At 41.9% G+C, this 19,082-nt stretch overlaps 1 protein-coding gene and 1 non-coding gene across 7 annotated transcripts in view; both read left to right on the forward strand.

Annotated features, from left to right (window-relative positions):
• The window catches only part of sobpa (sine oculis binding protein homolog (Drosophila) a), a 210,648-nt gene that overhangs the window by 83,206 nt on the left and 108,360 nt on the right, over positions 1-19,082 (forward strand). The gene's annotated exons all lie outside the window — the stretch shown is intronic.
• Positions 18,929-19,003, forward strand: trnai-aau (transfer RNA isoleucine (anticodon AAU)). Its single transcript has one exon. It is a non-coding gene; the product is annotated as a tRNA-Ile (tRNA).

Here is a 19,082-nt window from a genome sequence, read left to right on the forward strand (position 1 = left end):
AAGAATTCTTTTACCCTTTCAGTCTGTTTCATTTCTCTGAACCTCATTTTTAGTTCCCTCTCTTTCCCTTCCATACGTGAATTTAAGCCTAGTTTATATTTAACAGTTTAGGCTCTGTTTAATAGTGAATTCTTCAGTCTGATTGGATTCAGAGACACACTGTTGCTTTCTTGCTCATGCACACCACATTTCCCATGTAGCGGCTGCCACACAAAATCCAACAGCTCGTTGCCATTCAGAAGCTTCTGAAAAGTCTGTGGGCAGCTGATGGCTGTTCCTTCACTGGCTGCAAAATCAGCCCACTAATATCCACAAACCACTATATTATTGCCATTATGTTAATTGTTAAATCCTTCAACTAAAATAGGTTTACATCCAGTTCTTTCTGAAGGTATTTGTTGATAAAATGCAAACCTATTCCACAGGTCCACCATTTCTGCAGGAAAATAATTCTCATCAATGTTGTGTAGTTTAAGTCTTTAAAACATTGTGCACCAGGCTTCTAGTTTTGTGCAGCCCAGTCAACATAACCTACCACAATTGCATTGCTTACTGTTACATTGAAACTGTCATTGCTTACATTTATTGCTGGTAGAACGGGTTTTGTTGCACAAGTTTTCTTTATAATTCACAATTACAGTTTCTACAATTGTAGTGGTTGCTGATCAGTCAGCTTGGTTCCCTTTATGTTCATACACCCATAAATGGATCCCAGTTTTGTTTATAAATTCCACTCAATTGGAAGTGTATAATAAGTGGTCAATACCATCCTCATCATTTGATCTTGTGGAAATGTTTCAGTTTGAAGTTTCATTCTGTGTAATCTTGTATTTGGCTCAATTATCAAAAATTGAGCATCCATTTTTACCATTCCTCAGTGAAATGTTACAATTCAATCTGCAGTATTGGAGTAGTCAGACCACTCTGGCCAAAGTCCAGAACTATTTCGTCTGTGGCAGTAACCTCTGAGCAACCACCTTGATCCTCCTCCTCCTCCGTCGTGTGCTGAACAATAATCATGCTGTTCCCCCTCTGCTGCTACTTTTGATGCTTAGTTCTTGAGCGTGATGGGTTGTGGCATAATCAGATAAATAGGATGACCTGTCAAAAGAACAAAGGTAATTACTAAAGTGAGATTCACATCTAAGCTTTAATCCTCAGCCAATCATTGAAGTATAATAAGTTGTCATGTTTTAGTGAATATTCACCTTGTTATATTTACATAATGAACGTGTTCCATTTATTTTTTTTGATCGTTGGCACAAGGAATTACTTGTAAATTTTCTCTGGCAACTCACCACCAGCCATCTTCTCTGATGCGTTGCCACTTAAACATATTTGCACCCATCCCCAACGCCCTGCTCAGCCTCAGCGTGTCTGAATGGCTGACGTTTGCACAACATCACCAGTGAGTGCAGTTCCACACCTGACGAGCCATTTGTAGCAAATCAAGTTACCTTATGAGGGAATCAAAGTTTCAGTATGATCCAAGCTTATTCAAACGCAGAAGGTGGTGTTACCACCTTGCTTGGCTGACCCATGTTATATTGTGTGCCAAGGTGTTGGCAGGTACAATTTTGTGGCAGAATGGAAGGTTTGTGTCATGAGAAAACTGTTGAAACTTGTCGTACCCTAAACTAAATTGTATTATTGGTTTTGGTTCCAGCTTACTGTTACACAGCGAGGAATGAAAGTTAAATATTTTCCTGGGAAACTGGATGCTGCTCTAGAGATGTGAATTCTGCTTTAGTGCAGCCAATTTGAAATGTATGGATAACCTAATCCCAAGGAAGATTATTACATTTACTAGAGGAATCTATTTGTGGTCAATCTCATTTCCTCACTTAAGATCTGGTGAAGGTGACCAAAGATAAGGGAGGAAGTGACCAGTTTTATTAAAATCTCTCCGGCTTAATCAAGTTTTGAGCAATCTGATACCTTTTTAATGCTGAAGATGATAATGTTTTATAAATCTAATGTTACTGGCTGACCACCTGATTCCTGAATTGTGACACTGTTTTATGATTACTTGAGTACGGTGTGATCCCACACCCCATTCCCTCCCTCCCATCCTCTCCACATGAGTAGATCTTTTAATGATTTTAAATCACTGCATACTGACCAAAACTTTGCCTGCCTAACCTTTTCACGTCAATTTTCGCAACTGTTGCTCTAGAAAAGATTTTACTTTTCACTCTGTTTTCTAAATCTTTGTTCTAATTTTTGAGATTGAGTTACTCTGCTCTGTGTGTGTTAGATAGAACCATAGAAAAACTACAGCACAGAAAACAGGCCATTCGGCCCTTGTAGTCTGTGCTGAAACATTATTTGGCTAGTCCCATTTACCTGCCCCCAGCCCATTACCCCTCCAGACCTCTCTCGTCCATGTATCTATCCAATTTACTGTTAAAAGTTAAGAGCGAGCCCGCATTTACCACATCAGATGGGAGCCCATTCCACACTCCCACCACTCTTTGAGTGAAGAAGTTCCCTCTAATGTTCCCCCAAACCTTTCCCCTTTCACCCTAAAGTCATGTCCTCTCGTACTTATCTCTCCTAATCTAGGTGGAAAGTGCCTACTTGCATTAACCCTGTCTATGCCCCTCATCATTTTATAAACCTCTATCATATCTCCCCTCATTCTTCTCTGCTCCGAGGAATCTGATATAGTGATTAAGAAAATAAGAAGTAGGACTGTTAGCCACTCCGGCCTGCTCAAGGTGTTTGTACCACTACTGTGTAAGTGAAATTTGCACGCATACTGCCAAGGTGGGGGCTATATTCTGGAGTATGTACTATTCAATAGTCAAATTATGACCAGGATTCATAGTCTTCCAGCAAGAGTCATAAAGTCATTCGGCCCAACTCATCTATGCTGACCAGGATGTCTATCCGAGTTAGTTCCAATTGCCTGCTTTTGGCCTATATCCCTCTAAACCTTTTTCTATCCATGTACCTGTCCAAATGTCTTTCAAACATTGTAATTGTACCCACCTCTGCCACTTCCTCTGGCAGCCTGTTCTATAAACCCACCCCCACTGAGGAAAAAGTTGCCCTTCACATTCCTTTCAAATCTTTCCCCTCATCTGAAATCTATGTCCTAAAGCTACAACCTCCCCTACCCTGGCAGAAAGACTGTGACCGTGTACCTTGCAGTTTATGTAAAGTTCTCTCTCAGTATAAAAATGTCTGCTGAGGCCTGAAAGTGTGCACAGGAGGACTTCATTGTTTTCTTGCAGTTAAGTGACTGTCATTTGAATCAAACTTCCAAGCTTGATTGATATTTTTGAGGAGGTGACAGTAATGATTGAGGGTAGGGCAGTGGATATTGTATACATGAACTTCAATAAAGCTTTTGACAAGGTTGCTCATGTTAGGCTGATCCAGAAGATTAAGGCACATGGGATCCATGAAGACTTGGTAGAGTGGATTCAAAATTGGCTTGGCCATAGAAAACAGAGGGTAGTAGTAGAGGGGTGTCATTCTGACTGGAGGTCTGTGATCAGTGATATTTCACAAGGATCAGTGCTGAGATCTTGGTTTGTGATAAAATTTGGATGACAATCTAAGTGGGCTGATTAGAAAGTTTACAGACAGCACAAAAATTGGTGGAGTTGAGGAAGGTTGTCAAAGGATTCAGCAGGATATAGACCAGTTGGAAATGGGGGCAGGGAAATGGCAGATAGAGTTTAATCTGGACAAGTGTGAGGTGTTGCACTTTGGGACATCAAATGCAAGAAGAAAGTAATACCGTAAATGGCAGGACCCTTGGGAACATTACTGTACAGAGGGATCATGAGGGGTAAAATGCATAGCTCTCTGAAAATGGCAACACAGACAGATAGGGTGGTAAAGGAGGAGTACAGCATATTTGCCTTTATTGGTTGGGGTGTTTTGTATAAAAGTTGAGAAGTCATGTTGCAGCTGTATAAAACTTTGGTTAGGCCACATTTGGAGTATCGTGTACAGTTCTGGTCACTACATTAGAGGAAGGATGTGGAGGCTTTGGAGAGGGTACAGAACAGGTTCACCTGGAAGTTGCCTGGATTAGAAAGTGTTAGCTTTCAGCAGAGTTTGGACAAACGTGGATTCCATTTCTCAGGGTGGAAATGTGAAATGTTAGCGGGACTAGCTTTAAGGTGAGAGGGGGAAAGTTCAAAGGAGATTTAAAAGGCAATTTTTTTTTTATGTGGTTGGTGCCTGGAGTATCCTGCTAGGGGAGGTGGTCGAAGGAGATAAGACAGCAACACTTAAGAGGCATTTAGACAGACACATGAACAGGAGGGAATGGAGAAATATAGACCATTGTACAGGCAGATGTGCTGTCTAAATTGGCATTGTAGTTACCACAGGCATTGTGGGCTGAAGGGCCTGTTTCTGTGCTGTCCTGTTCTATCCTTCCTCACAATAAAACTGGAGGGGTGGGAAATGAGGTAGAATATTGAAATTAAGGATGCAGAACAGATTTCTCAAATTCTCTCTTGCTTGGTTTGAAGTGATAATAAGATGGCAGTTTTGATGTGGAAAGAATAATTTCTTCAAAAAAAAACAAGCAATGTCAAGGTGAGACTTTAGATTCAAACATGTCCTTAAAAGTAGAGGCCATGATAATTTAAGTGTTCACGTAATATGCATTACTTGTATCCTTGACACAAAATCAATTTCTACAAGTCTTGAATATGTGAAATCTCTTTAATTCATTCATGTGCTTGGGCAACAAACATACATTGCATTTCCGTAATTGCACTTCGGATGATGAAGGGTGATCTGCCGGCTTGAACAAGACTCAAGTGCAGTCTGTACCCAAACTAGCAACCCTGGGCAGTTTATTGATTGATCATTTCTGCTATTGTTCTGCCGGTGATTGAGAGCAGACCACTCAGGTGGTAACGAGCTGACTTGGATTTGTCTCACTTTTTGTGAATAGATCATAACCTAGGAAGTTTTCCACATTGCTGAGCAGGTGCCAGTTTTGTAATGGTTTGGCTTGATTTGCAGTTCGTTTTGGAACACAGATCTTCAGCACTACAAATCAGATGTTATCTCATAAGCTTTACTGTACCAAGTGCAATCAGCCAGTCCTTAATGAAACATGAAGTGAATGGAGTTAGTTGCAGTAATGAAGCTCTCAGGAAAAGACCAAATATATCTGATGCTTTTGAGAATGATTAATGACTATGTCTATATTGTACAATATGAGTCAGTTTGCAATTTTGGCTCGTATTCACAGATGTTAGTGAGAAGAAGCTTGCAAGGTAGACTGTGTAGGTGTGTCTGTGCCATTTCCATGTTTATTATTACTTAGTCTGTCATGGTGTCAAAACGCATTCTTTTCTTCGGTATATTTTATGATTGCTCACCATATTTTCTTGTCTGTTTCAACAAATTGTGGTACATGGTTGAGGGTTTGCTGGGAAATTACCACTCACTTAAAGCATTGTGTATGGGGTAAAATGGACGGGTGATTTCATTTATAAGGCAGTGTAACAACTTGATTCCTTAATTACACAGCTGCTACCACAAAGTTCACAGCAGTTCTGTTCAGAATTCATCCTCATTCTTAGATGTGATGTGGCCAAATGCAGAGGCTTTTATGGTTCTGACAGTTCTCAGAGTTCATTTTGGGAAGTCATGGGCATATTGCTGTTTCTTTCCCAGTAATAGAATGCAGTCCCCTTTGAAAGAAAGTTTATTTTTATCTATTCATTTTTTTTTTGGGAATTGCATGTTACTGGCAAGGCCAGCGTTTGTTACCCATCCTTAATTGCCATTGAGAGGATGATAACTCACCATCACCTTAAAACTTTGCAATCCTTCTGCAAAAGGTACTCAAACAACATCATTGAGTTTAGACCCAACAATGATGAAAGGACTGTGATATATTTCCAATCAGCACAATGGCACAGGTTCATTCCTTACCCCTGGTGCTATCTTTGTGGAGTTAGCACATTCTGCTTGTAGTCAGGATGTACTTAATGGATTGCAACAGCCTCTCGTGTCATGAGAAATATGAATGTAATTCAGTCGGGATAGTGTGCGATTTGGAGGGGAACCTGCAGGTGGTGGCAGTGTCATACAGCTGAAGCCTTGTCCTAGTTGATGGTAGAGGTTATGTGTTTGGGAGGTGCTGTCAGAACAGCCTAAGCAAGTAACTGCAGTGGTACTGCCTGTACTGGTATTGGTTTATTGGTTCACATGTGCTGAGATACAGTGAAAGCTTTTGTTTGCATGCCATCCAGACGAATCATGCCATAATTACATCAAGGTAGTAAAAACAAAACAGAATGCAGAACATGGAGCTGAGAAAAATAGAGGGGTATGGGTAAGCCTAGTAATTTCTAGGGTAGGGACATGTTCGGCACAGCTTTGTGGGCCGAAGGGCCTGAATTGTGCTGTAGTTTTTCTATGTTTCTAATATAGTATTACAGTTACAGAGAAAATGCAGTGCAGGTAGACAAATGAAGTGCCAGGGCCACAACAAGGTAGATTGGGAGATCAAGAGTTCACCTTTTAGCATATGGGAGTTTGGTTCTGCACACTGCAGCCATGGTATGCCTGTTGTGGATAGAATGAGTATTTAGGATGAACGATAGGGTAACAGTACTGCTTTCTCCTGGGTGGTGGTGTACTATTTGTTGTCAGTACTGCACTTATCTAGGCAAATGAGACGTGTTCCATCACAATCTTGACAGGGCTCCTCACTGCACTAGTGCTCCAACACTGGAGTGCTGTAACCAAGTTTGAATAGTGCACAGGGAGGTGAAAGGTTGGAGGTTCAGTGACCACAGTGTCCTCCACCTCCAACTTGAAATGTAAGTAAATGTGGCAGTTACTCCCTTAACCATCGGTTGGGGAATTGGACAATCTGGCACAATCTCTTCTGGTGCATCTGAGTTTCAGGTTAACTGCGAGCTTCAAAATTCTGTTCTTTACAACCTTCAACAGAAACATTGCAGTGGTTGAAGGTGGCAGCTCACCACCACTTTGTCAAGGGCAATTAGGAGTGGCTAATGAATGCTAGCCTGGCCAATGATCCCAAAATTTAAACAAGGAAAAAAAAACTAATTCTTATAAACTGTACCAAGTACAAGCTCATGTTTCTTCACCAATCCCTTTACCACTTCCCTGAACTGCCTCCAATGCAATATATTCCTCTTTTAAAAAAGGAGACCAGAACTGTATGCAGAGGTTTGTGTGGTCTCAGTTAAAGCCTGGACAGCTGGGACAAGACTTCCATAATTTTATACTCCATTCTTTTGCAATAAGGGTAACATTCTGTTTGTCTTCCTAAGATGCTTGGTGTACCTCCACACTAACTTTGTTCCTTGTAGGACACCCAGGTCTTCCTGTGGAACAGCATTCTGCAATCTCCATCTTCCCTATAAAAATGGATAACTACGTATTTCCCTACATTATACTCTATCTGTCATTTTGTTTCCCCACTCACTTATCCATATCTTTGTGAACTATTGATCTCCTCCTCCACAATTTGTTTTCCACCTATCTTTGTATTGTCAACAAATATGGCTGTAATGCAATCTTTCCTGTTGTTAGTGTTGCAAATAGTTGAGGCCCCACTGCTGATCTTGTAGTGCCTCACTGGTTAAAGATTGTCAACCTGAAAATGACCGATTCTACTTCAACTCTGATTTCTGTGACAAAAATGGAAAATGTTGTAAATACTCAGTAGATCAGACAGCATCTATAAGGAGAGAAACTTAGTTGGTGTTTCAGCTCAGTGACCATTCACCAATCTATTCCTTTATTCCATGCTCTACTCTCCTCTCCTCTACTAATGGATTCCTTCTTCTTCAGCCCCTTGTCTCTTCCACCTATCACCTCTCAGCTTCTCACATCACTCCCTTTCATCCCCCCTCCACCACCCACCTACCTCACTTGGACTCTCCTATCACCTGCCAGCTTGTGCTCCTCCCCCCCCTTTCCCTACCTTTTTATTCTGGCATCTGCCCTCTTCCTTTCCAGTCCTGATGAAGGGTCTCAACCAGAAATGTCAACTGTTTATTTCTCTCCATAGAAGCTGCCTGACCTGCTGAGTTCCTCCAGCATTTTGTGCGTTTTGCTCCAGATTCCAGCATCTGCAGAATCTCTTGTGCGAGCCCAACACCCTGTGTTCATGAATAGTCCTGTTACAGGAACTTTTCAAATACTTTTTGGAAATACAAATACACCCACCTACAGGTTCATTTTACCCACCCTGCCAATTACATTCTCAAAATACTATAATAAAGTTGTCAAAACACAATTTTCTTTTCCTGTTGGATCTGCTTGATTATATTATGATTTTCGAAACATCTTGCAATCTTTCCTTAGTAATGGATCCAACATTTTCCTAACGGCATCTTATGTTGACTAGCCTGTAGTTTTCTGTGTTCTGTCTCTATCTTTTCTTGAAAAATGCTACATTTGTGGTTTCCCAATCTATTGGGATCTTTCCAGAATATGGAAAATTTTGTAAGATCATAACCAATCCATCTGCTGCCTACACAATCATTTAAGAACCTAAGATGCTGTGGTTCCCAGTAAACACAGATTAAATCATGGTGTTCAAAATAGACCTAGATGAGTGCTTGAAAGGAAAAAAAATGCTGCATTATGGGAGACATCAGGACAGTGGTTCTGCTGCATTTTCTTGCATAGAATTAGTATGGATTCAAGGGGCTGTTGCAGTTTCCTGTATGGTTCTGTTATCTCACCTGAGGGGGAAAAAAGACTGATGCTGCAAATCTAAAATAAAAACAGAAAATGCAGGAAATACTCAGCAGGCCAGGCAGCATCTGTGGAAAGAGAGACAGAGTTAATATTTCAGCTCACTTATTTTCTCTTTCCCAGTTTTGATGAAGACTCTTTGACCTCAAACTTGAATAATTCTCTTTCTATAGATGCTGCCCAACCTGTTGAGTATTTCCAGCATTTCTGTTTTAATCTCACTGGGGGATAGCTCAAATCGCACTTTGAGTAACCAGCCTTGTTGCAGTGTTGAAACCAAATGTTGTGGTTCATTGATTGGCTTGTACTAAACTCTGGTATCCTTGAACTTCTGTCACTTTCAGTAGATAAATGAAGTATGTTTGGAGCCAAGGTTAATGTCTGTCTATTGGAGCAAGCTAGCTACAGCGAAAATGGATTTCTCTCTCAAGAGGCAAGCAGCCTCACAGTCAGTGTTCCCCTTTATATTTAATAACTGAGATTTTTAACTTTTTCTAAATGTTCTAAGATTTCTGGTGAATTTTAAAATAAGGTGTCTCCTAGTGTTTCAACAATAAAAGCACGCCATCACCATCAAATCACAGAGCCAGTTTCTTCCCTTTCCCCTACCTGATTCCATCTGTCCGTCACCCACATACTTGAACCCACTGTGTCTCCTATCATCTCCCCCACTGGTTCCAGCTGCCTCCCTTATCTGGTTCTACATCACCTTCCTTATCAAACTCCAGAATCTGCAGCCCTTTGTTGTCTCCACTTATCCCCTTCCAGTCTCTGATTTTAACCTCCACCTTTCCTTCCCCCTTCCTGGCTCCATCTGCCCATCATCCCCCTTCTCACCTGAATCCACCTATCACCTGCCAGCCCCCACCTCGCCTCTCTCCCTCACCTTTTTATACTGGCTATCTCCCCTCTACACTCTCATTGCTGATGCAGATCCTCGACCTGAAATGTCGACTATCTCCCTGCCTCCACAGATTCTGTCTGACCCACTGAGTTCCTTTAGCCATTTGTTTTTTTGCTTAAGATTTTCTCAGATACAGCCATTGCTGAGTATTACTTATAACCGTCATGGAGACGTAGAATCATAGAGTCAACAGCACAAAAACAGGCTGACGTTTTTGCCCATCTACATTAATTCCATTTGCCTGCATTAGGTCCATATACTTCTATGCCTTGCCTATTAAAGCACCTGTCTAAATGCCCCTTATACATAATTGTATCTGATTCCACAACCACCTCTGACCCTGAGTGTTCAGGATATCAACCACTCTGTGTGTTTAAACAAAAAAGTACACCTCAGGTCCTCTTGAAAACTCCCATCAATGAAGTCTCTTCAAAGAAACGTGTATTGAAATTGATCCTAATATCAGCTACCCTGTTTTTGGTTCTTTTTGAACTATTTCCCCAAGCAGGGAGAATGAATATAAGAGTGGTATTTCCATGAATTGGCCCAAGTTTTGTTGCATAATTGGAGCTGATTGTGTGACTTATTATTCTTAACAAATCATAAAGGATGCCAAGTGAACAATGAGTAGGAAACAATCACTTACTTCCTTAACGAAGGTTGGGAATTGAAGTACAAAAAAGCTGATTTTTTTGGCTCGGTTGATCTGTTGAGAACCAACATTAAGATATTTGACAATAAAATTTTGGGTTTTTTTTGGAGAAGGTATTGAGCACTCCCTATATGGTGCAGCTGAATAACTGTTTGGGGTGGAGTTCACATCGAATATTTGGCCTTCACATCGAATATTTGGCCTTCACCTAGGCCGGAGTGAAATGGCTTTCTTTTGTTAGACTTGGAGTAATACAGCATGGAAATAGGGCCTTTGGCCAAACTCATCGATACTGACCAAGGTGCTTGTCTACGTTAATCCCATTTGCCTGTGTTTGGCCTGCATCGCTCCAAGCATATCTTATCCATGTACCTGTCCAAATGTCTTTTACACATTGTAATTGTACCCACTCTACTACCTCCTCTGGCAGCTCAATTCATATACCCTCCACCTTCTGTGTGGGGGAAAAATTGCCCCTCAGATTCCCTTTAAATTTCTCCCCTCTCATCTTAAACCTATGCCTTCTGGTTTAAGACTCCCCTACCCTTGGGAGGGGGGGTGGGTGGGAAGACTGACGATCTACCCTATCAATACTCCTCATAATTTTATAAACCTTTATAACATTACCTCCCCCAACTCCTTCGCTCCAGGGAAAACAGTCCCAGCCTATCCAGTTTCTCCTTGTAACTCAGGCCCTCCAGTCCAGTTAGCGTTCCTGTGAATCTTTTCTGCACCCTCTCTAACTGAATCACATCCTTCCTGTAGCATGGCAACCAGAACTGCACACAGTACACCAAGTGCGGCCTTACCAATGATTTGTACAGCTGTAACATGACCATAGAACCATAGAAAACTACAGCACAGAAAACAGGCCATTCAGCCCTTCTAGTCTGTGCCGAAACATTATTCTGCTAGTCCCATTTACCTGCCCCCAGCCCATACCCCTCCAGACCTCTCTCGTCCATGTATCTAGCCAATTTACTGTTAAAAGTTAAGAGCGAGCCCACATTTACCACATCAGATGACAGCCCATTCCACACTCCCACCACTCTTTGAGTGAAGAAGTTCCCTCTAATGTCCCCCCTAAACCTTTCCCCTTTCACCCTAAAGCCATGTCCTCTCGTACTTATCTCTCCTAATCTAGGTGGAAAGAGCCTACTTGCATTAACCCTGTCTATGCCCCTCATCATTTTGTAAACCTCTATCATATCTCCCCTCATTCTTCTCTGCTCCAAGGAATAAAGTCCTAACATGCTCAATCTTTCCCTGTAACTCAACTCCTGAAGACCCAGCAACATTCTAGTAAATCTCCTCTGCACTCTTTCAATCTTACTGACATCCTTCCTGTAGTTCGGCAACCAGAACTGCACACAATATTCCAAATTTGGTCTCACCAATGACTTATACAACCTCACCAAAACATTCCAACTCCTATACTCAATACTTCGATTTATGAATGCCAGAATGCCAAAAGCCTTTTTTACAACCCTGTCTACCTGTGACTCTACTTTCAGGGAATTATGTATCTGAACTCCCAGATCCCTTTGTTCCTCCGCACTCAGTGCCCTACCATTTACTGTGTATGTCCTCCCTTGATTTGTCCTTCCAAAATGCAACACCTCACACTTGTCTGCATTAAATTCCATCTGCCATTTTCTGGACCATTTTTCCATTTGGTCCAGATCCCTCTGCAAGTTTTGAAAGCCTTCCTCGCTGTCCACTACACTTCCAATCTTAGTGTCATCCGCAAACTTACTAATCCAATTTACCACATTATTGTCTAGATCATTGATATATACAACAAACAACAATGACCCCAACACAGATCCCTGAGGCACACCATTAGTCACAGGCCTCCAGTCTGAGAAACAACCATCCACAACCACTCTCTGTCTTCTCCCACTCGGCCAATTTCGAATTCAGTTTCCATGGATACCTTTCCATGGATACCCATTGACTGAACCTTCTGAACTAATCTCCCATGTGGGACCTTGTCAAAGGCCTTACTAAAGTCCATGTAGACAACATCCACAGCCTTACCTTCATCTACTTTCTTAGTGACCTCCTCAAAAAACTCCACAAGATTCGTTAAACACGATCTACCACGCACAAAGCCATGCTGACTATCCTTAATCAACCCTTGGCTGTCCAAATACTTATATGCCCTATCTCTCAGAACACCTTCCAATAATTTACCCACTACTGATGTCAGGCTCACTGGCCTGTAATTACCTGGTTTACTCTTCGAGCCTTTCTTAAACAATGGAACAACATGAGCTATCCTCCAGTCCTCTGGCACCGCACCCATGGCTAAGGAACAACACTTGTACTCATTTCCTCGGCTGATGATGGCAAGCGTGCCATAACCCGCCTTCACCACTCTATCTACCTGTGTTCTAGGATTTTCTTAAGTTTTAACCCTTGGCTGTCTTGTGTATTTTTGGCACATGGGTGGCTGTGGTCAGACTGCATTATTTGCTTAATTTCTAGTTGCCCTGATATGGTGACATCCCTTGAACCATTGCAGTCCTAATGGTAAGTATTCAGAAACCCTGATACTGGCAGGAATGAAAGGGTGGTAGCACATGCCAATGGCTGAGTGATTGACTTATCTGAGAGCAGGTGGAAAAACTCCTTACTGTCTAGTTGTTCATTATATTGCAGGTCAGGTGAGATCCACCTTGGAGCTCTTCCTCTGGCTGTGATTTTTAATGTGCAGAAAGAATCACATTTAAGGGAGAAAGCAGGAAGGCTGTAAGTGCACTGTGGAGCTGTCAGCATCTGGCAGATAAACTCGGCTTAATGTATTGGCTGCAACCTTTTAAAAGCTGCTGTTTACCCTACATTTCATAGCAAATGTTCCATTATCTAAATTTTCCATTTCAGTTTTAGCTTTGCAACCTTTACGTGTTATTTTTCCTTCCTTATCTCTGCAAAGTGAAGAAAAAGATTATGATGATGAGAAATTTCAACTATAGTAAGCATTAAAAAAGGCAGAAATGACAGAGTATAGGCCAGGAGAACATTTTAAAAAAAGGTTAATTGAGTGTTCTACTGCTATTGTGCTAGTGCAGTTGTCCTAATCCTCTCCACATGTCTGAATGTAAAGGATAGGAATTTGGTTTAAATGTTCAATGCAAGCAGTTGAGTTTCCATACAAGAGCAGACTTGATGTAGTTTGTATTACATTGTTGTAATCCTTTTGCAGATTCCTGGTGTGTTGTTTCCCCCCCATGTTTATTTAATTCATTTCTGAAATGCACACAAGAACTGTTTGGTATAATTACCAGTTTCATAAGTACGTAGTTTTGTTTTGTTTTCTTCCTTCCATGAAACCCCTTGTTTTATTGTGATCATCTTTGCATTTGAAATTTAGTCCACATCAATAAAAGTTCAGGACAATCACACTGAACAGCTACCTTGCTGGAACTATTTTTTTTTCTTGAGTATCAGACGATGATGTAAAACATTGGTAGAAATATTTTTCTTTTCCTTCATTTACTGTTTGTGCTTTTTTGATAGTTAAGGAAGCAGCAAAATACACAACATAGCATATAATTGATTTAGTATTATTTCAATCCAAAAGAAACAAAGGACTATTAGAGCATTTCACTGTGGTGTATCACATATTATTCAACTAGTTATGTTAGGAGGTGGGGTGGTTGTTGGACTTGTGTTCAGCCACAAGGGATGGTAATTACAGTTTAAACCTGGACAATTGCTGATGACTGCCTTTGAGGAATAATACCTTGGGAACACGTTTACAAGACTTTAAATTGGAAGCAAATAGCATCAGGCTGTCACATCTTCCCACGCACCAAAAACTGTCGATGTTTATGTTGCAGATAGTATGTGCTTTCTGGCTAACTCTGCATTCTACATTGTTTCTGCCACTCACTGTTATAATTACGGGGTTCTCAAAAGAGTGATCATTATAAATTTATAAACATTTCAGTTAATGTCATAGAATAAAGGTGGTTAGCAGCCATTTAAGTGAATTGTTTGTATGAGCATAATTTTTTTTTCATTCATGGTATGTGGGAAATACTGACAAGTCCACTGTTTAATGCCCACTTCTAATTACTGAAATGGGAGTTGCAACCTTGAAGCAGTCCAGTCCTTTGAATGTACTCCCACAATGTAGAGTATAAAAAGAAAATAGCAAGAAGCAGAAGCACAAATCAGAAGCAGCACAAAGGGGGCTAGTTTTCTGTGAAATTTGGAAGGTGAAACAATGATTTGATGGATGCTTGTATTAAGGGGAAGCAAAAAGGGATATGGTAATTTCACTGGTTGGGTAAAACTGGGACTAGGACCTATAATTTCATGAGCCACTGGTAAAATTGGAGGGTTAGGCACAATCATTCTAATTATAGAGGAGAGGTATCCAAAAGAAGATACAACTCTGAAGCTAGGAAGAGAAAAATCAGTTTGGGAAATTCAGGAGCAAAACAAAATTGTTGGACGAACTCAGTTGGTCAAACAGCATCTGTGGAGGCAAAGGGATTGTACCTCAGACCCTGCATCAGGACTGAGAGTGTGGAGGGAAGATAGCCAGTGTGTAGAAGGGGTGACACAGGCTGATGGTTGATAGGTGGGACCAGGTAAGAGAGGGATGATGCACAGATGGAACCAGGTGCAAGAGGGTGATGAGTCCAGGGAGAATGGAAAAGGTGACCAAGGAGTGAGTGACCTTGGTTGGTGGAAATGGAAAGCAACACGGAGTGTGGGTTACCCAAAATTGGAATACCCTGGCCAAATATGAGGTGTTGTTATTGTAGTTTGCATTTATCCTCACTGTGGCAGTGGAGGAGATGACGACAGACAGGTCAGTGTGGGAAATAGCATGCAACCAGAAGCTCAAGATGACCATTTTAGACAGAGTGCAGGTGCTCTGCAAAGTGGTTGCCTAGCCTATGCTTGGTCTCACTAGTGTATAGGAGGCCACATCAAGAGCACCACATGCAGTAGACAAGGGGAGTAGGTGTATGGGAATCTTTGTCTCACCTGGAAGAGCTGTTCAGGTCCCTGAATGGTGGTGAGGGAGAAGGTGTAAGGACAAATGTTACACCTCTTACAATTTCAGTGAAAAGTGCTTGGGGAGGGATGAGTGGACCAGGGAGTCCTGGAGAGAGTGGTCTCTGGGGAAAGTAGAAGCCAGGATGGGGGCTGGGGGAGGAAGATGTAACTGGTGGTGGGATCCTATTGGAGCTGGTGGAAATGGCGAAGGATGATATGCTGGATGGAGAGACTAGTGGGGTGGCAGATGAGGACCTGGGGATCTCTGGGAAGAAAGGTGGGGTGATTGAAAGCAGATGGAAATGTGGGAAATAGAGGAAATGCATGTGGGAGCTCCATCAACTACGGTAGAGGGGAAACCATGTATCCTCATGAAGGAGGGCATTTCAAGAGGGCACATCTTGAGAACAGATGTGGCAGAGATGGAGAAATTGAGAGAAGGGAATGGCATTTCCACAGGAGACCAGGTGGAGGAGTTGTAATTGAGGTAGCTATGGGACTCCATCGATTTATAGTAGAAAGCAGTGGATAGTTTGCCTCCTAAGTTGGAGACAGAGACTTCCTGAAAAAGAAGTTTAGGACCAGGGTAATAGCCTGAAAGCTGGGGCCAGGTCTCATTATGGCTTAAGTTAGGAAACAGTTCTGCAGGTTAGAGAGTGATGGAAATTTGGACATTGTTCTGCAAACCAGGATTAGTGCCTGGATTGATGGTAATGCAAGGCTGAGGAATATTATTACACATCCAGGTTTTGTACTACTCAACCTGTTAACCTATTCCATTCATCACATGTGTTAATGGAGGTGACCATGGTATCAGAGACACAAGAGACTGCAGATGTTGCAGTCTGGAGCAACAAACAATCTGCTGGAGGAACTCAGCAGGTCAAGACCAAGGTTGATCAGGACCTGATGCAGGGTTTCAAGCTGAAACATCAACAATTCCTGTCCCCCCCATGGATGCTGCTTGGCCCACTGAGTTCCTCCAGTAGATTGTTTCTAACCTCAGTATAGTCTGGTCTTTATCTCCACAAGGACTATCTGTGGATAGTGCGTCTGTGATAGCTAGCTTGATATGAATAAGTTGAATAGATTTATCATGTTGTTCTCTCAGCATGTGACACAAGCCTAGTTTGCAACTCTTCAACGTACGTTCTACTCTGTTCTTGTGCAACCAATCCACTCCTGTTGAGGGACATTGAAGTACCCATCCATCTGTCTACCTGGCAAATGTATGGGGCCAAACTAAATCCTGCAACCCTGTTGTTATTTTCGATCCTGAGATGAATATTCAACGTCACCCTGGGCATCACCAAGACTGTGTACTTCAGCAAATGTAACCATTGACTTGATCCCTGTGTCAGTCTATCTGTTGTTGAAACCCTTTCTTTGCCTTTATCTCTAGACGACTATTCTTGGACAGACTCCCATTTTCCACCCTCCATAAACTACCCACACCTCTGTATATGACTTAAATCCCACCTGGCTCATCCATCAGTCCCGATTTCCAGGACTAGCATTGGCCCTTGTTTAAAAATGCTTGGATTTTAAAATTTTTATTTTTCTTTCCAAAGCCCTCTACAACTTCATCCCTTCTGAGTCTCTGTAATTTCCTCCAGTCTCGCAACTCTTCATGATATTGTGGTCCCTTGGGCATCTCGGGTTTTAATCACTCCACCAACATCAGGCTTCATTCACCTGAGCTCTGGAATTTCTTCCCTGAACCTCCTGGTTCCATCCACATACTACCCACACATTTTATCTGCCTGATTCTCTGATTCTCCCCTTCCCCCACCTGGTTCTCTCTGCCCATCACCTCCCCCCACCACCACCCCCCCCCCCAATGGTTCCCATTATCTTCCTCACTTATCAGGCTCTGGCACTGGTAGCCCTATATTTTCCCAATTTTAACAGTCCAGCAGCTGTCTCCACCTTCCTGCATCTATCATCAAGCTGCCTTTGCCTTCCAACTCCACATCACCCCCTCCCCAACCTGGCCCCATCTGCCTGTCATCCCTCACCCCTCTTTGGTCTACCGATCACCTACTGGCCCCATCTCACCACTCCCCCTCTCCTCTCTCGCAACACAAGAGACTGCAGATGCTTGGATCTGGAGCAAAAAACTCAGCATGTCAGGCAGCATCTGTGGAGGCAAAAGGGCAGTCGATGTTTTGGGTTGAGGTAACTATCCCTTTGCTGAGTTCCTCCAGCAGCTTGCTTTTTTGCTCAGTCTCTTTTTATGCTGGTTATCTTCCTTCTCCAGACTCTTGAACGCATCTCTTGTATGATAAAGATGAACTCTTATTTGTCTACCTGCACTATGCTTTATGCTTTCTCTGTAATGATAACTGTAATACTGTGTTTTACATTATGTTATTGCTTTTCTCTTTGTAGTACCTCGATTACTTATGTCTTGGAATGATCTGTATGGATGGCATGCAAACAAAGTTTATTCGCTGTATCTTGGTACATGTGATAATAATAAACCAAATACCAATTACCAGCCGTGATTCAGGGTTTTGACCCATAACGTCAACAATTCCTCCCGCCCCCCCACACTGATGCTGCTCGACCTGCTGAGTTCTTCCAGCAGATTGCTCCAGATTCCAGTATCTGCATTCTCTTGTGTCTCCATGTCTGCCTCTTGAGATAATCTTGAAAATGATCTTTTTGACCAATCTTGGCAATTGTCCTAATACTTCTCTGTGGCTCAATGTCAATGTTATTTTTTGGTATCCCTTGTGATGCACCTTGGGGTGTTTTACCAGGTTAAATGTGCTATGTAAAATAGAAGCTTTTATTGATGAAAACCCAGTACTATGTCAACATATAGAAATATCCATCTGGTTGTTTTATTCCAAGACCTCCAACGCTGTAGATTTGCTTCCAGATGGATCTGTTGCCAGTTCTGACTACAGTGAATGAGGCTACTGCAGGATGCATGCTATTCTCTCCTCCAACTGATCTCATCAGAGGGCAGAGAGACCCAAAATGACAGGTTTCAATGTGATTACCAACTCTGAGTTATTTCAGAATGAAAAATGATTGCATTACTTTTTGTTAGATAAAGACACTAAAGAAATGTCTTCAATAGAAAGTGTGTCCTTCAGGTCTGTCCTTAAGTTTCACACCAGTGAGAAACATATTATTCAAACTACATTAGGGGTGCTGTTGAAGTGGTATGCCAACTATCACAATGAGTTGTTTTTCTCAAGCTGAAGAACCATTTAACCCTTGGATATTTCTTGCCACTTAGTTATCATCTCGCCTTTTCTGTTTACTTCTGGTTCATCTCGTTTTCCAAAGCAGTGCTTTATTAGGAGTGATAACCAGGCAGGCACCAAGGTTGTACTAAGACCATCAGCATTTTAAAACAGATCTCTGCATATTCTGAAGTGCTTTACAACGAATGAAGTATATTCCCTAGAATTGAGACCATCAATTTGCACACAACAAGATCCCACAAAGAGCATTGTAATTACCAGGTACAGTTTTGTGGATTGGCCCAGGCCCTGAGAGAAGCCATCTTTTTCTTTTTGAATGCCGTGGTGTTGCAGGATATTTTATGTCTCTGTTTAACACTTTCTGTAAGATGATGCAGCACTCCCCAGTTCGTCTGTACTTATGCGGGACAGTTAGCTCAGTTGGTGAAAGCGTGGTACTAATAACGCCAAGGTTGTGGGTTCAATCCCCATACTAGTCCAGCATGTGCTTTAGTATGGGTGTGGTAGTGTAGAGGTTAAGTGAGCTGTCTTATACTTGGGTGCCTTGCCTACTGGTCCA

This window comes from Pristis pectinata, chromosome 10 (assembly GCF_009764475.1).
Source record: "Pristis pectinata isolate sPriPec2 chromosome 10, sPriPec2.1.pri, whole genome shotgun sequence".
Lineage (NCBI taxonomy): Eukaryota > Metazoa > Chordata > Chondrichthyes > Rhinopristiformes > Pristidae > Pristis > Pristis pectinata.